This window comes from Panthera pardus, unplaced genomic scaffold, assembly GCF_024362965.1.
Source record: "Panthera pardus isolate Hobbes unplaced genomic scaffold, ASM2436296v1 HiC_scaffold_15, whole genome shotgun sequence".
In the NCBI taxonomy this organism is placed as follows: domain Eukaryota; kingdom Metazoa; phylum Chordata; class Mammalia; order Carnivora; family Felidae; genus Panthera; species Panthera pardus.
The window spans coordinates 77944556-77963012 of record NW_026526710.1 but is presented as its reverse complement, the minus strand read 5'-3'; the positions used below and the strand labels follow the sequence as shown (position 1 = coordinate 77963012).

Sequence of the window (18457 nt, the reverse complement as noted above, 5' to 3'; positions counted from 1 at the left end):
TACTCAGTTTTATTTTGTTAAACTTTTAGGACATTGTTTTTTCTTCGTTTTTACCAATATTTGCAATTAATCACAGTAGTATGTCATCCTTTGCAATATTTGGAATAACTGAGAATACTTTCTTATCTCATTACATCCTCCACTTGTAGAGTCCTATTTTTATAGGACTTTGTATTTGTGAAATACACAAAGCCCCCAGAGGGGACAAAAGAGAATGAGTTTTTCTGAAAACAAACAACAAAAAGAGTTTTTATTCTTTTTGAAATAAAACATACAAAGCACTGATGAGTTAGATGAGAGAGATTATATTAAAATCTAAGGAAATGCTAACAAAGGCAATTAGAGAGAGAACCAGTGGCATCTGATAATTGAACAACGCTTCGACCAGATGATACGCTCATACTCTTATGCCAGATATGAAAGAACTAGGATTTATATTGTCAAATTGGAAAAAACAAATCCAGCCTAGATTAGGAGAGACTTTATTAAGAAGGAAGATGATAGTAGGAGGGAGCACGCTCTGATACCAGAAATTTGCCAGTGTCTCAAAATCAACAAGAAAAAGACCTTTAAAAGAGAAAAAAAAAAGTAAGAAGAAATAAGCAAATATTAACAGATATTTTTCTGGGAAAGTTTGCCAGCCAAGGGGTAATGACCTGAGAGGTATGACATGAAAGCATCTTGCTATGGTCAGTCCCTTTTAAGGAAAAGCTGATAAGGGCGCATGGCCCACTTTTTAGGCTTGGGGGCAAAGAGAATCAGGGACACGGAGGTAGGACAGAAGTCCGACTGAAGTTGGGTCAAGGTAAAATAGAGGGCCATAACTGAGCAGTTGTGAACATTTGGTCAAATGGTATTTTATTATCTTAGTGAAATAATGAACTAAAAATTATTTTAATGAAATCATTAGTTTCGAGGAAGGAACTTCAACGGTAAGAGTTGAAAAGCTATCACTGCTTGACACTGTCACATGGTATCCCCCCTGAGCCACCTGCCCAGGCCTTCTAATCTCGAGGCCTAAAAAAGGGGACTGTGGCTTTGAGTCTCCTTGGAAATACTATCATTGTAGAGGCTCCACGTACTCTTCCTTATTTTCTGATTTTGGCTGGGTACATACACTAATCTGTCAAGGTAAACACATCTGATGTTTTTTAGAGGAAAGTGCTTAAGAAAAACCAAAATCCAAGTCATGTTTCGATATTTGTAATAAGGGCCAGCATTGGAGTTTGACCGCCCAGGGCTACAGAGAATCCCCACCATACACATCACGAGAGGTATTCAGAGAACGTTAGTGTGAAAGTGGCCCCAAAGTATTTATTACACAATCTGAAAAGCTGTGCACAGTTGCTTAGCTTTCTCTAGAGCTACCTGAGAGGGAGTCTGTGTTTAAAGCAATGAAACAAGCTTCAAATGTATGTAAATGGTATTTAAAGGGTGTTTATTATCATTGCTATGATTATTCCACAATTTACATATATTATGAATATTTATATCCAGACTTGTCTCCTATATGATAATTTAGTTGAGTCATTTGATAGCAAACCACCTATGTCCGTTCTATTCACGCTTGCCTACACGTGCACGTATCTACCTCCTTAGTCACCCTCTACAAAATACCCAAAGGTAGCAGACTAAGATCACTGGCTCAGGTGTCATGCTTCCAAAGCTTGAATTCTGATTCTGTCACTTACTATCTGTGAAGCTTTGAGGGACCTGCACTCTACCCAAACGTAGCATGGGAAAAACATCTACCTAATGGGGATGTTATGCTGATTAATTGAAATCCTTACATGGAAGGAACACATAAAAGCAGTTAAGTTAAAATAAGTATCAATTTATGTCTTCCCTACCTACAGGCTTATGTCATTTAGTATACACATACAGGCAAACTTCAAGTAACAGGTTTCTAGTAATTTAATCCCAGATTAAATGGCTGGGAGAAATCTCCTACAAATCACAACTATTAATTTCACAGTTAGAATATAGAAGATAGATAGATAGATAGATAGATGGATGGATGGTAGGTAAAATAGAAAAGCATAATATATGTGCATGTCCAATTTTGTTATTTATTATTTACATAAACTGTTCAAAACGTGTGTATATATGAGTGGGTGTATGCATGTGTGGGAGTGTCTATTGATTTAAAGTTTTAAAATTCACTAAGACATTCGGTGCAATATATTAGAAAATATTTGGAAATGAATGATAATGAGAAACATACCCAAATGTGTGGGCAACTGCTAAGGCAGAACTTACAGGAAAATTAATATAGCATCAAATGTTCATAATGAAAAAAATGAAGGTCTAAAATTCATGATGTAAGTGACCTATTTAAGAAATCACCTCCAGGGGCACCTGGTTGGCTGAGTCAGTTGAGCATCTGACTTTGGCTCAGGTAATGATCTCACGGTTTGTGGGTTGAAGCCCCGCATCCGGCTCTCTGCTGACAGCTCGGAGCCTGAAGCCTGCTTCAGATTCTGTGTCTCCCCCTCACTTTGCCTCTCCCCTGCTTACATTCTCTCTCTCTCTCTCTCTTTCTCTCTCTCTCTCTCTCTCTCAAAAAATAAATAAAACATTAAAAAAAAGAACCTCCTAAAAATGGCAAACCAAACCCATAGTAAGTAGAGAATAGCAACTAATGAAGTTAAGAATGAAAGTCAATGAAATAGAAACAAAAGCTTGTTTTAAGATTGGTAAAATTGATAAACCTCTATTTATAATGTGAGAAAGAAACAAGATTGCAATTTTTATTACATTAAGGAAGAAAAAGGTAGTGAAAAGATAAGGAGTGTATCATGAAAAACTCTATGCCAATAAATTTGGCAATTTAAAGAAAAAAAAAACTTGATGGATGCCTCAAAGCACACAAAGTATTCAACCTAGATTCAAAGGAAATACAAATTGTGTGTAGTCTTATATCCACTCTTAAATCAAAATTTACCTACAAAACACTTCACACTTATATAGTCGCCAAGTGATTGGTGACTTTTATCAAACATTTAGGCATAAATTGCACCACGTATGGACAAATTCTCTCATGAAATAGAGAAGGAAAATAAATTGTCCATTCCTTTTTTAAGATCAAGATTCCTGTGACCACAAAGCATGAAGATAAAAATCACAAGAAAATAAAACTATCTGATGCCATCACACCCAAAATCCTTAACAAACTGTTACCAAATCAAACCTCCCAGTACACACACACACACACACACACACACACACACACACATCTTAGTCCATAGTGAACAAGAGGGATTTGTCCTGAGTCTGCAAAGTTTGTTTTACATTGGAAAAATCAATCAATGTAGCTCATCATATTGAATGAGGGGTTTGGTCAAACTATCCTTTCCCAAAAGACTTGCAAGTATTTCAAGCTAAATCAAACACTCCATGTTCCTGCTCTGCTTATACATTCGTACTCAACTCCTAGCATTTCTCAGTATCCGCCTTCAAATCCGAGTCGGCAAATTTTTACACACTCCATGAAGATGTTATTCTTTGTCATGGTATCGCACATACGGTTACCTTCCTTGAGGTAAGTCGACCTACTCGTGCATCAAGCTCAATATGAGCGACGTCTCTTTTGGAAAGCTTTCCTGACTGCCTCCGTGCTCCGTCTGAAAAAACATCAGCAGATTCGGCCATATGCTTGTTGCTCTTGTAGTACTCTGTGATAAATGTATCACAACACTTATCAGAGTATGAGAAATTCAGGGCCCTTTAGCTAATGGACGCCATGATTCTTTTTTTACAATTTTTTAACCTATAGTGTTTTATTAGTTTCAGGTGTATGATACAGTGATTCAGCAATTCTATACATCACCCAGTGCTCATCACAAGTGCACTCCTTACTCCCCATCACCTATTCATCCATCCCCCAGTCTCCTCCCGTCCCTTCTGGTGACCACCAGTTTGTTGTGTGTAGTTAAAAGTATGACGCAGGTCACAGTTGAATCACTATATTTTACACCTGAAACTAATATAACGTATGTTAACTAACTGGAATTAGAATCAAAACTTACATTAAAAAAGAGTCCATTACTTGATTTCCCTCTCTCTCTCTCTCTCTCTCTCTCTGTCTCTCTTTTTCCCCCTTTGCTCACCTGTTGTGTTTCTCAAAGCCCACATATGAGTGAAATCATATGATATTTGTCTTTCTCTGACGGACTTATTTTGCTCAGCATTGTACTTTCTAGCTCCGTCCATGTCCTTGCAAATGGCAAGATTTCATTCATTTTATGGCTGAATAATATTCCATTATAATACCACAAATTTATCCATTCATCAATCGATGGGCAGTCGGGCTGCTTCCATAATTTGACTACTGTAAATAATGCTGCTATAAATATCAGAGTGCCTGTATCCCTTTGAATTAGTGTTTTTGTATTCTTTGCGTAAATACCCAATTGTTCACCTGCTGGATCATAGGGTAGGTCTAATTTTAACTTTATGAGGAACCTCCATACTGTTTTGCAGAAGTGCTGCACCAATTTGCATTCCCACCGACAGTGTACAAATGTTCTTTTTTCTGAGCATCCTTGCCACCACCTGTTGTTTCATATGCTGTTGATTTCAGCCATTCTGACAGGTGTGAGGTGATATCTGATTGTGGTTTTGACTTGCATTTCCCTGATGGTAAGTGATGATGAACATCTTTTCATGTGTCTGTTGATGGCATGATCCTTGGAGGGAATGGCCATACAGGAGTGAGTATATATGTATGTACGTATTTATTTTTTGTTTGTTTGTTTTTATCTACTTACAGCACAGTGCCTCATGCATAGGAACACTCAGTAAACATTTGTACAATGAATGAATGTTGTTTATCACTTGCGCTCACAAATATGACGGTGTAATAGAGTGGAAACTGTATCAATTCCGGCATCAGATAGAAGTTTGAAATCTGGCTGCAGATCCTTCTAACTGCATGATATTCCCTGAGTTTTAATTTCCTCATGCCTTATGTGAGGATAAAAAGAATAGCGGCCAACATATATCACGATGCCTGACAACCCCATGTCACCTAAAAGTGCCACAGCATCCTTTAACTACTGCTGGTGGAAGACGAGGCCGGGAGAACTACTATTCATTGTGTACAACAGCATCTCCTCACTTTATAGAAAGTCGGACAAGAGATGTGAATCCAAAGGCAGGATTCACATAGGATCTTTGATGACATACAGAGAATACTTTGTCCCCTAAGAAATTTTATAGTTCACATATTGTAAGTTTTCTTCAGTAAAGATGGATCGTGTGACAATAAGTACAACACACACTTTGTCATAAAAAAATCTCTGATTTTTCAAGACCTGACTCTATTTGTCTCATGTTTTTCTCAAATGTAAAAAAGGGCCGACCTCTACCTGGCAGAGATGTCATAAGGATTAAGTAAGATTATGTGTGTATTTCTACCCTAGTACTACCATCCCATATGTACTATAAAATGGAATAGCTGGGGCTCTCCATTTCTTCTGCAAAACCGAACACTCTGAACTTGACACGCCACCCTCTAGCTCATGAGCACATTTGGCTCTTAACCAGCGACATTTGTTTGCTAAGCTACTTGTGCCAAGGTTTCTTATTATTAAAAATATGGATCTACAAAATTTAACAAGTAAAATCTGCCTGAAAGTTACAAGCCATTCTTTTCTCTATTAACTCTAAAATACATTTTGCAGAAATGTTTATTAAAAGCAAGGTGTTAAAATGCTGTGGAAGGACACGGATGAAAACATTTAAAAATAGATACTAAAAATCATTAAAACCAAATAAGGAAAATTTATGTCCATGCAAACACCTGTACATGTATGTTTCTGGCAGCTTTTTTCTTAAATGCTAAAACTTGGAAACAACCCAGATGTCCCTCAGTAGGTGAAAGGATAAACTGTGGTCCATTCAGATAATGGAATGCTATTCAAGGATAAAATGAAATGAGCTATCAAACCATGTAAAGACATGAAAGAATCCTAAATCCATATTGGTAAGTCAAATACTCCAACTGGAAAGGTTTCATACTTATGATTCCAACTCTATTACATTCTGGAAAAGGGAAAACTCTGGAAACAGTGAAAAGATCAGTGGTTGCCAGGGGTTATGGGGGAAGGAAGGATAAACAGGCAGAGCATAGAGGATTTGGGGGCAGGGGGCAGTGAAACTACTCCATATGATACTGTAATGGTGGATACATGTCATTGTATACTTGTCCAAACCCAAAGAATGTCCAACACCAAGAGTGAGCCCTAACTTAAACTACGGACCTTGGGTAACTGTGATGGGTGAGTGTAGGCTCATTGATTGTAACACATGTGCTACTCTGATGGGGGATGTTGATAGTGGCAAAGGCTGTGCATGTGTGGAGGCCAGAGGAGTATGGGAGTTCTCTGTACTTCATGTTCAGTTTGCTTTGAACCAAAAATGGCTCGAAAATAGTCTATTAAAACAGGATTTTGTACCTATATGTCTGCATTTTTTGAATTATCTCTCCATTCTTAAGACACAAAGTGGAAAACAGATACATGATAAATGTGTTTTATGGGAAACTATGCAAAGACCCATTCTGAGGATAATATCTCAAAGAAAATGCCTTGACACTCCATTTTGCTATACACACACACATATCTACACATTTATATATGTATATACATATATACATATATACTATATATATATATATATATATATATATATATATATGGTTTTTAACTACATAGAATATGTTTAAACTATTTAAAAAACTTTTTCACCTATATTCATTTACTTACTCAGTGACAGGATAATATAGAATAAGATGATTTCTGCTATATAGATTTTTATATATTTACATGTGTATTTGTACATACATTCATTTATTTTTAATTTTTTTTTTTTATTTTAGAGAATGAGCGGGGTAGAGGGAGAAAGAGAGAGAGAGAGAAAGAGAGAACCTTAGCAGGATCTACTCTCAGTGCATAGCCTGATGAGAGGCCTGATCCTACAAGTCTGGGATCAGGACCTGAGACGAAATCAAGAGTCAGACGCTCAACCAAGTGAGATACCCAGACACCCCGTTACATACATTTATTTACTGATCAAGTATGCATAATTTAATTTTCAAAGAAACTGGGGCATAAACATTTAAAGTCACAATGTCACATGAATAGAAATCAGGAGTTGGTAAACTTTTCCTGTAAATGGCTGCAAAGCAAATATTTTATGTTTTGTAGGTCAAAAGTCTCTTGCAAACACCCAAACCTGTCATTATAGCATGGAAGCAGCCATAATTTGGGCAATTTGTAAACAAATGAAAATGACTGTGTTCCAATAAAAAACTTTCTTCTCCTTCTCATTCTCCTCCTCCTCCTCCTCCTCCTCCTCCTCCTCCTCCTCCTTCTTCCTCTTCTTCTTCTTTTAATGAAAACAGAAGGCTGGGTAGATTTGGCAAATGAACTTCTTAGTTCACAAATTCTGATATGGAGAAAGTTTGTCATTTAATTAGTATTAAAACATTACAAATTTCCAGTGAGTACTTTTCATTAATTTAATATATATTTTATTATATCATCTTATATCATCTTAGATTATATCATCTAAGCAGGATTGTTATTTTCATAGCCATATGCAAAATCTTTCATAAGATGCAGAAATGTATTAGGGATAGTATTATATTTCAGGGAACTTAAGCAACACAAAGACATGTAGTTGTGCAGTATAACTCAGTCTGCAAACAAGATGTTATGTTCTAGAATTCTCCACGATCAGCTCTTGACAAATAACATATATTTCGCATTTCATCACATACCCATTGAAGGTTGACATCCCTATCTTACCATGTGATTCTATTTGGTTTTCATCTTGGTTTCCTCCTTTTTGATGCTTTAAAAAATTATTTGTGCTTTTCATTTTCAAGAAATGGTTTGGCCGGAGTCTTATTGTCCCTGTATAACTCTAACCTTAACTCAACATCTTGCAAAAGTGAAGATGATAGATGATTGATTAATAGAGATCTAAAACTAGGGGTCAAGGGTCACGATTTTACATTTCTGGGGTTATATTTCTGATTTCCAGTATTTTGAGTTGCTTATGTATTGCCAATTAAATATGTTTTTATAGAATAGGAATTTTATTATTTATGTACTTATTCATTTGCCACTTTCCTGTGTCATGGGGTTCATGGGGTTTATGATGGTTTAGTCAAACAAAATGATTCCTTGGATGCAGAGCTCCAGAGCAAGATCCACTCACAGAAGAAAACAGTAACAAAATAAGACAGAAAATACGAGAAAAATAAAAGAAGAAAATATGGATACAGATGAACAGATAGATTTTAATTATATGAAACTAAGAGCTGCTGCAACTATAATTTAAAAGATAAATCTTCTAAGACACTACACATGTTACCATATTCAGTAAAATATTTCTTTACCAGGAGCCAAGTTTTACTGAGCTTGACAAAAAAAGAATTTGTTCTTGTTTGAAATGTATGGAATAGCTAATGTTTTGTTTACTGTTGTTTTTCTTATCATTATTTTAGTTTCTCCTATTTATCATTGTGATATATGCATTCTTTTTTTTGATGTTTATTTATTTATTTGAGAGAGAGAGAAAGAGCAAGTGGGGGAAGGACAGAGAGAAAGGGGGACAAAGAATCCTAAGCGCTGTCAACACAGAGCCTGATGCAGGACTCGAACTCATGACCTGTGACATCATGATCTGAGCTGAAATCAAGAGCTGGAAGCTTAACCAACTGAGCCACCCATGCACCCCATATGTGTGCATTCTTAAAACAAGTAGGAAAATATAGCAAATTGGACTTTTAGTAAAGAATAACATCTATAAATTGTACACAGCAGGAATTATTATTTTTAATTTCAACTTTTTACACAACGTTTACAGTGAATACATTTGGTTGCCAACTAGATTCAGCTAATGTCCCCCCCCCCCCCCCATATTTGGGAAAATTAATCTGTTCCTGTATGAACTAGTTCTTACTCCTGGATGCATGAATGGCTTCATGTTTCTCAACATTTCTCTTTGGCATAATTTGTTCAGAGATGGAAACAAATAGTCATTAAAACACAAGTGAAGTGCCTTGGGGTCTCTTGGAATAAAATTATTTACTCTTTAGCACAAGAAGAGAGAATGAACCTCGATAACAAATGACAATGTGAAGACACCAGATCAACTAACCCTTAGCCTACTTTATCTTTCTATGCATGTGTCACATTTCTTTATTGTTTAAGCCTTTTTGGACATTTTCAATTTTTTCTTTTTTCTTTAATGTTTATTTCTTTTTGAGGGAGAGTGAGAGTGAGCAGGGAGGGGCCGAGAGAGATGGAGACACAGTATCCACAGTAGGCTCCAGGCTCTGAGCTGTCAGCACAGAGACTGATGTGGGGTTTGAACCCATGAACCATGAGATCATGACCCGAGCCAAAGTCGGATGCTCAACTCACTGAGCCACACAGGTGCCCAACGTCTTTGAATTTTTCTACCTTCACACATCATGCATTTTTCTCAAAACCATTCGTGAATATAATTTTAGAGAAATCTATGCTCCAAGACTGTAGTGATGAGGATGTAGACTTTATGTGCTATCCTTCTGACCACAGTTGATTAGACTATGTCTACGTATCTAATGAAGGCACTAAAATAGTTTATGCTGTGAAGTAAGTAGACCTAAAGTTTCTGATTAAAGGTTGATCTTCTAGGGGTGGGTCAGAACCTGAATAATGGGTGGTTTTCATCTTCTCTCCACTATTAGATCTGAACATTAGCTGCTCCAGTCTTCAGTTAGTCAGTAGATTTACATTCCTTAATTATCTGGTTTAAAAAAAGAAATCAGGGTGCCTGGGTGGCTCCGTTGGTTACGCGCCCGACTCTTGATTTCAGCTCAGGTCATGATCTCACAGTTTGTGAGATTGAGCCCCCACTGGGGGCACTGTCAGCGTAGAGCCTACTTGGGACTCTCTCTCCTTCTCTCTTTGCCCTTTCTCAGCTCGTGTGCACACACACTCTCCTCTTTAAAAAAAATCAGTAGTTCTTTAGGGCATTGATGAATTGTAATATTTTAATCCAAATCTTTCTTTTAGAGTAACTCAATACAGTCCTGGCTAACAACATCTGGAACATCATGCCGTGTTCCTCAGACCACTGGCAGAAGACATTTGTAGCATCTACCCAGGCGGCATGGAAAAGCTGATGGCTGTTTACCAGAATGTTTGTCTATAGTTCTCAGAATGTTTCTCTGTCTATGAAACAGCATCAGTGTCTCAGGAATTACCGCCCTCCTTCATGCTTATCCTGTGGTATGGAGACCTCCCACCATCCTAGTGTAATGGCTTTGACTCTCGTCTAGATAGTAATGTACTTAATTCTGAGACGTTCCTTTCTTACACAGCCATGTTCCATTCACCGTTCACAATTTCATGCTCTTTCTGCCTCTGAAAAAGACTTCATGTACTTTTCCTTCTGATACGAAGAAAATGCTGTAGAGCAATCCCTGAGCTTATACGGTGACTAGTCTACATTCTTAGTTGTGTCATAGGTGTGGAGCCTGCCGGATTCCAGGCTGTCTCCGGAGAGGACAAACGTTTTGTAAGTAATTTAAAACACTTTGTGTCTATGTTAAAATTGAATCTAGTTTGTCACTTTGCAGAGATGTTTTGTAACATATCTCCCACTAATAAAATCACCAATCTCTATTCATGGTATTCCACTTGAAACGTATTAGTTCAGAACCCTACATTCTTTACAAAATTTACTCCTGTCTCAGTGTAACTTCCACAGTTGTGATTATCCTTTTACTGTGATTGAAGAATTGGGCTGACCTGTGTTTGCTCCCTTATGTATAACATAAGCCCTGGAACTTGGTGTTGAACATACACTCTCAGGTCGCACCAAGTGCAGTTGTGACCCAAAGTGGAGGTCAATATGGTACCAAGACAGGAAACAATATCCCATAAAATGTTAGATTCCTACATAAACCCTGGAACAGGGATGAGTCTAGAGGATGTTATGCCAGTGACCTAAGTCATTCACAGAAGGACGAGTACTGGATGACCCCACTTGTATGAAGTATCTAAAGGTGTCAGACTCCTAGAAGCAGAGGAGAATGGTGATTAATTAACAGGGCCCGGGCGGGCAGAAATGGAGAGTTGCTCAATGGGGTAAAGTCTCAGCTATGCAGGCTAAATAAGGTCTAGACATCTGTGTTTAAAGTACATACTGGGCATTGTACTTTAAAATTTAAGAAGATAGATCCTAAGTGTTCTTAACACAAATTTTAACAAATGCTTAAGGAAAAAAAAGTTCATTTTTGCTTTTGACCCATGTTGCAGAGACATCTAAGTTGTTTATGTAGCAAAGGGTAACTAGTAAAATATGTTGCTTATGAATTTACACATGAAGTAAGCATAAACCAGGCATCACATAATCGATTTAGTTATTACTGGCATTAGTTGTAATCCCTTTCCTACTGTCCTTCCTTTGTTATGATAAAAAGCAACGAACATGCATACAGTCCCAATACTGGAGAACACAAGTATCTGAAATCTGTGTTTGTCTCCTCACAATAATTGCTTATGTAAACCTTAACAATATTACTTGTTTCAGACATCAATTATAGTTTTAGCACTGTTTCGGCCTTAGGCCCTTTTCCTATTTTCGGACCTCTCTCATTTGGTACAAAAATACTTTAGCTAAAAGCAGCTTTAGGAATCAACAGATAGCCTATTATTACGTACTTCATAATAAATAACAATAATTATAACAAAATCTAATCATAAATTTAACACAATAAGTATATTTAGGTAATAAACCGAGGAGAAGAAAGGGATTTTAATTTAGACATTGCCCTCTTTCTGTATTTTATTTGATTCCTGAGCAGAAAGACTGACTAAAGGAGCAGCCAGAAGGCACAGACACAGATTGGGAAAGCTCTTCTGTGTTTAGTAACTTTTGTGCATGTTTTAAATCGATCATTTGTTTCATCGGCTAATCCTAAAGTGGAGGGCATGTCCTTTCCACTGGCAGAAGTTGAATTCCCTCCTTATCACCTCCAGCCAATGCGTACTTTATTTTCCTTTTGCTTGTTGTTAGGAAACGGGAGGCGGGGGGTGGGGAGGGACTCTTCCTACCACTTGCTGGAGCTGTGTGCATTTTCATCCAAGCCTATGAACGGACGTCAGAGTGCCCTTATGGTACTTTGCACAAAAGGCTCAGTGTTCATGGCTCTACTCAGAGAACCCAAAATAGCATGGAGTAAGCAGTGACATAGTGACATAGTGGTACTAAAAACGCAGGCATCCGTAACTCAGAGCAGTAACCCAGATGTCAGGTTGGGCGAGAAGCTGGTGAAGCAAAATAAGAAGCCTTCCTCCTGCTGTTCCTTCTGCGTTCATCACGAATTTGGAAGCTCAGTGTTGGGAGACCTCCTAGGACTGGAAGATACACAGGTAAGAATGTGATAATTAGGCATATTTGACTTCTATGAATTATCTCTTAGTGGAGAGAGGGCCCAAAAGTACTTGAAAAGCTCTTTGCTAGTTTATGGTCCATAAGGGGAAAAATGTTCTACAATATGTGAAACCATGACACGTATATGAACTTTTTCAAAGCCAAATATTTGTGACAATATTTGCCATCTCTGCACTAGAGATTTGAGGAAAAATCTAGAACATTAACACATTAAATTTATTGGGGGGAGAGCATCACTGCTGCTTCCTTCCCTTTCTCCAGGATTTTGTTTTATCATATGTTTATCTCTATACTATCAGATGCTATAAACCATGAAAGCACCTTAAAGGGATGAGAAAAATATAAAGTAAATATTTTAATTAAATTGTTGATTAAATTAAATCAATTATTTATGATTATCAGTATGGAGCTTTCCGCGTATCTGAATAAAACTGAATGTTTCTTTGAAGGACTGTCGATTCTCAAAGTTGACATATAATGATTTTATTTTCTTCCCCTTTGCCAGTTGTTTTGGGTATCAAACTTTGTACCGACTCTAGAAAAATCTTAAAGCAAAAAGCTTCGGTGATGAAGAATATTATAATAATAATACTAATAAAAGGAATCTGTTGGGCGTATTATCAATACAGACACATATTCTGGAATGTGCACATATTAATTTCAATAAATTATATCCATTACATGTGATAAAACTAATTCATCAAATGTGAAAGACAAGAAAGTCTAAATTAAGAATATATAAATTGTAGGAGATACTTAATATTGTTTCAGTTTTAGTTTATAACAAGCAATTTTTAGTAGGGTTACTAATTTTAATGAAACATTTCAGTGTAAATTTGCCTGAGGAATTTAGTAAATCTGTAACTACAATATAGGAAACACACAAAGAGGTAGCAACAAAAATATCTAAATAGAATGGCAACTGTTTTCTTGAAATACATTTCCATTTTAGTTCTATGAATTCATTTTTTGAATTAATATATCTGTAGAGAAGACATTACTAATGTGAAATATTTACAACTTTAGCAATATATATTTATATTTTGGATCCATTTGCAATAACAAATAATGTAATAAAATAATATACATTCATATACTATCCTTTATTCCACATTTAAAAAACTTTAGATGTTTAACTATTACACATATGCACGTATACATACTTCTAAGTTTTAATTTAAAATATTTACATTTTAATATAAAGTGTACATTTCTGTTTTCCAAATTTTGTAACTAACACAACTATTCCCAAAAAGTAATAAATGTTATAAAATTAAAAGTGTAAAATTATTCAATCTTTCCAAAAACCAGTTTATGAAATCTAGAAGTCATCTGATCTCTTATTCTTTACACGTGTTTTAACAATGACCAGAATGTCTCAGATCATTCTGTAAATTATATCTGTATTTTCCATTGTCAATTTTAGTAAGTTCTTGTGCCTTAATGAAATATTGAAATATTTATACTATTAGTGTATCTCTCTCTCCCTCTCTTTCTCTCCTCTCTCTCTCTCTCTCTCTCTCTCACACACACACACACACACACACACACACACACACACACACACACGTTGTAGAAGTCTTAAAGGATATATTATCTATTTATATTTTTGGTTTTGTTTTCTCCTCTGGAATCTTTCCAATATACTTATCCCCAGGGAGCTTTTTTTTTAACAAATTCAATCAAATTATCATAAATTAAGATGCATTAAAATTTTTTAAATGATGTGCACACATGCTTCTCAAGCATTCTTAAGATATCTGGCTCATCTTTCAGGAATTTGTCATAATGAAGACATATACAATTTGATAAATGATAACCTATAGCTAAATATAAATTGATATTGAATATTTTTGACACTCACACTCTTAACATGTTATCTTTAAATATTATATTCAAAGTGTTACTGAGTAGTATTTAACACGTTATTGGGTAGTAATATAGTAGAAATAAGTGCATCACATGATTTAAAAGGACATGTTGGTCTTTTCATATACCTTTCTTTAGGTTGGGATTTATTGCTCCTGACCTAATGTTTGAGAACAATGATAATAAATATGAGAAAAATGGAACGTTTATATTTTGTTGTCATGACAATTTCCTCCTACTATTTATAATCTTCCAGTACCTATGTCTTTGCTTTGGCATAATAGGTTGAAGGTGAAAAATAAACAAACATGAAACATAATAACCCCACATGAATCCTTTCTTTCTAGCATTGCTTCTGACAGCTCACAGACTTGAGAAATGAGTTGCTTTTGCCAAAGTGACCAGAAAGATGTTTGACACGTGCTTGAAAAACCCATACTCAAAGAGTTTTCAACTCTCATCACCACTCACTTGAAAGAATCAACTTAAATGTTCTAAAACCTGCTTTTCTGCAACTTACAACAAATCAATGTCTTTCTGAAATGATGCATGCTCTGAGATGATCCAGTAAGAGCATTCTGGTCTCACTTTAAAAACCACTTTAGAATTGGGAGAGCAGAAATATTTTTGTCAGAAATTCATTGCACTAATTACTCATTAAAAAGACATTCAGAATCATCAAAGAATGTTTTAAAGTTAAGACAAAGTATCTAATTGTTGGAGGCTTTGCTTTGGCACACCAAGTCGAGTTTGAAATGTTAGTATAGGACAGTGACTTAACAAATTACAAGATCAGTACATCCACATTTTATCTGTTCCTTCATTCTAAGAACTTACATGATAAATGAACTTTGTAAATTTATAGGATAGTATATTAAAGTGGGAAAAATTCTGGCACATCAGTTATAGCTTAAAATAACCTAGGTAATTTTCTCTAAGTGCAAAATTTAGAAATGTCATTTCTGTGGAAATGAGCAAATTATACATATAAATCATAGAAAAGGAAAACGCCACCATTTTTTTCTGTTTTTAAATTGGATTATAGCTAAATTGTTTCCAAGGGTTTGCTACCATTTTTTAAAAAAATTCTAGTAGAGATTGACCTTTTTTTGATGAAGAGATAATGCTGCTAAATTCAGAGACAAACATAAAATGTAACAAGGAAACTAAAGAGATAAAAAGAAAAGGGTATACATGCATCTTTCTAAAAACTTTTTAATGGTATTGTTCTTTGTTATTAAGTAAATACTTCATGACAATGCTTGAGGTTGCTTTTGAACCAGAAAGGCAAAATATAATGATTTCCCCATAATATTAGATGAAAAAGAAAGGGGTCATAACATCACTTTTCAGATAGAAGTCTCTCCCTTCTAAATAGGCCTTTTGTCTTCAGGTCCATAGAGGACATTGGTTACTCTTTGGTTATTTTCTCTCTTGTATCCAATGTCTGTAAGATATGCCAATTCTATAAGTATATCAGGATTTGACTCCAAATTACTGGTTAATAATAAATAGCATATGTGTTTTCGTATACACACTTATACATGTGTCTATGTATTTGTTTATGTATTTATATATATACATTTTAAATATTCATAAATTTGAAACATACACATGTGCACACACACACACACACACACACACACTCATTTGATAATTTCAAGACCACACAAATTATTTGTTAAAATTCTATGCCTTTTCTTTTCCCCTCATCTTTTTTTTTAAAATTTTTTAAAGTTTTTATTTTAATTCCAATTCATTCACATACAGTGCTATACTGGTTGCATGTGTAGAATATAATAATATAACACTCCCATACATCATCCTGTGCTCATCACAACTAGTACACCTACTTAGCACACCCATCACCTACTTAACCCATTTCCACAACCGCCTCCCCTTTGGTAACCATCAGTTTGTTCTCTGTCGTCAAGAATCTGTTTCTTGATTTGCCTCTCTCTCTCTCTCTCTCTCTCTTCCTTTTGCTGATTTGTTTTGTCTCTTAAATTCCACACAGGAGTGAAATCAAGTGGTATTTGTCTTTCTCTGACATTTTGCTTAGCATAATAGTCTCTAGCTCCATCCATGTCCTTGCAAATGGCAAGCTTTCATTCTTTTTCGTGGCTCAGTCACATCCCATTGTATATATGTGCCACATCTTTGTTACCCATGCATCAGTCAGTGGACACTTGGGCTGCTTCCGCAGTTTGGCTGTGGCAGGTAGGGCTGCTCTAAACATTGGGATGCATGTATCCCTTTTGAATTCATATTCTTTCGTATTTTTTGAGTGAATACCTAGCAGTGCAGTTGCTGGATTGTAAGGTAGTTTTATTTTTACCTTTTTGAGAACCTCCACACTGCTTTCCAGAGTGGGTGCACTAATTTGCATTCCCACCAACAGTGCAAGAGGGTTCCCCTTTCTCCACATCCTTACCGACACCTGTTGTGTCTTGTATTTTACGTCATTTACATAATGGATTATGTATAAAGTTACTTCTATGAAATTTAAATTGAAACCATTTTAAAGATATGGAGTAATGTTGTCATTGTGTGTGTATATTAAACTAATGTTTAAGACACACAGCTCTTAGGGGCGCCTGGGTGGCTCAGTCGGTTAAACGTCGGACTTTGGCTCAGGTCATGATCTTGTGGCTCATGGGTTTGGGCCCCACCTCAGACTCTGTGCTGACAGCTCAGAGCCTGGAGCCTGCTTCAGATTCTATGACTTTCTCTCTCTCTCTGCCCTTCCCCTACTCGTGCTCTGTTTCTCTCTCTCTCTCTCTCTCTCTCTCTCTCTCTCTCTCTCTCTCTCTCAAAAATAATAAACATTTTAAAATAAAAAAAAACCACACAGCTCTTAAATCATAAGTATAATTTTGATGAGATTATGTGACATTGTATTAATAATGATATTATTGAGCATTTGCATTGAGAAGAGGAACAAGCAATACATTTTTAATGCTGTGTATGTGTGAGTTACGTATCACAAATTTTAGTAAACTATTAATTAGCTGCTTTCTACATATTGTGAAACAAAATGATGTTAGGATTGCCGCATTAAGAAAATAAGGTGAAGGATTATTTTGTGTAAGAATATCATCCCTTGGGACACCTGGGCGGCTCAGTCAGTCAAGCGTCCCACTTCAGCCTAGGTCATGATCTTGTGGTTCACGAGTTTGAGCCCCTTGTCAGGTTCTGTGCTGAGAGCTCCAAGCCTGGAGCCTGCTTCGGATTCTGTCTCTCTCTCTCTCTCTCTCTCTCTCTCTCTCTGCTCCTCTCCCACTAGTGTGTGCTCTCTGTCTCAAAAATAAATAAAAACATTAAAAATTTAAAAAAATTTAAAAGAACATCATCTCTTCATAGAACATATTAACTTTTTACCCATTTATAAATGGAGCGGCTCATAATCTAGAGAACTTAAGTTTTAGGGAGAAAAAGGAAATTTATTCACTCATTAATTAATTCATTAATTAATTTGTCAGATTATACTGAATGCTTCTACATTTAAACACTGAAAGGAAGCATGTTTATCTTCTCTGGCATAAAATGTAGAGGAATCAAAAACTTAAAAAATCTATATCATCTTGCTTTTGAAATCCATTTTGTACATCAAATTAACTATATTCATGTTGATTTTCCTTCTTGAAATCTATATGTATTTTTAACTTATCCCATCTCTTGGAGGTACACTTTTAGCATTTTCTAGTTCTAAATATGTATCTCTTTTAATTTTTCCTATATACATTTTATTTAGAATTAAAATGATGTACCCAAATCTCTTATTTTGGGAATCATAAAGTAGAAATTTATTTACTCTGTAAGCATGATATTCATGTTAAAAGGATTTAAAAATCTCCCTTGAAAGGTGTTTCCAATATTGTATTTACTAAAATACATTACTTTGTCATTTTTTGTACATAGCTAATAGCACATAGTTGGAAAATGATATCTTCAAAATGTAAAATAGTTGTGTTAAACACTCCACTAAACTAGTCCATCTGGTTTCAAATTTTGTCTTGAAAATTAATTTTCATGACTATGTACTCTGGATAAACTCAACAAGATAAACTAAAAATGTAAGCTACTAAAAAAAAATTGTGGGCTAGTCATTAAGTTATTTGAACTTTGT

General features: G+C 35.7%; 1 protein-coding gene across 4 annotated transcripts in view; it reads left to right on the top strand.

Moving 5' to 3' along the window:
• Positions 1 to 12041: 12041 nt before the first annotated feature.
• Positions 12042 to 18457, top strand: part of CDH19 (cadherin 19) — a 102782-nt gene continuing 96366 nt past the window's right edge. Inside the window, exon 1 of one of the 4 annotated variants that reach the window (XM_019438134.2) lies at positions 12042 to 12437. The gene's annotated coding sequence lies outside the window, so the exon portion shown is untranslated. The remainder of the gene's footprint in view (positions 12438 to 18457) is intronic. The other 3 variants (XM_019438133.2, XM_019438135.2, XM_019438137.2) reach the window with 3 other exon arrangements.